This window comes from Aplysia californica, unplaced genomic scaffold, assembly GCF_000002075.1.
Source record: "Aplysia californica isolate F4 #8 unplaced genomic scaffold, AplCal3.0 scaffold00352, whole genome shotgun sequence".
Classification (NCBI taxonomy): Eukaryota; Metazoa; Mollusca; class Gastropoda; order Aplysiida; family Aplysiidae; genus Aplysia; species Aplysia californica.
The window spans coordinates 144,052-144,587 of NW_004797622.1; positions in this window are offsets into that span (position 1 = coordinate 144,052).

Consider the following 536-nt stretch of genomic DNA (forward strand, 5'->3'; position numbering starts at 1 on the left):
CCCTCCCTTAAATCTTTTTCACGCGGCTCACGTGGTGGCGGAATTGCTTTTATTCATCGGTGAGGTCTTTCATTAAAGTTCATCTGCGATGATCCATCGTATCGCACATTTGAATCAGCCACTGCTTTCATCAGATCAGAGCAGCTTACCTTCCGTGTGAGCTGTATCTTTCGCCAACAACCTAATAAGAAAAATAAATTTACGAACAAAGAATTCTTCCTCGAATTCCAAGATCTACTCTTCCAACCAGTGCAGGCCGCCTTGTTCGCAGTCGATGTGAGTTCGATTCATTATGGAGTAAACGATATTTTTGCACCTGTGTACACCTGTCTGGAAAGATGCACTGTATAGCACCCAGTAAGACTCAGCCAGCCTAATGCTTGACGATCACCAGCGTCTGTGATGTAATAATAATAACAACAATGATAATAAATAATAACCATGATTTCTTCTTCTTCTTCTTCTTCTTCTTCTTCTTCTTCTTCTTCTTCTTCTTCTTCTTCTTCTTCTTCTTCTTCTTCTTCTTCTTCTTCTTC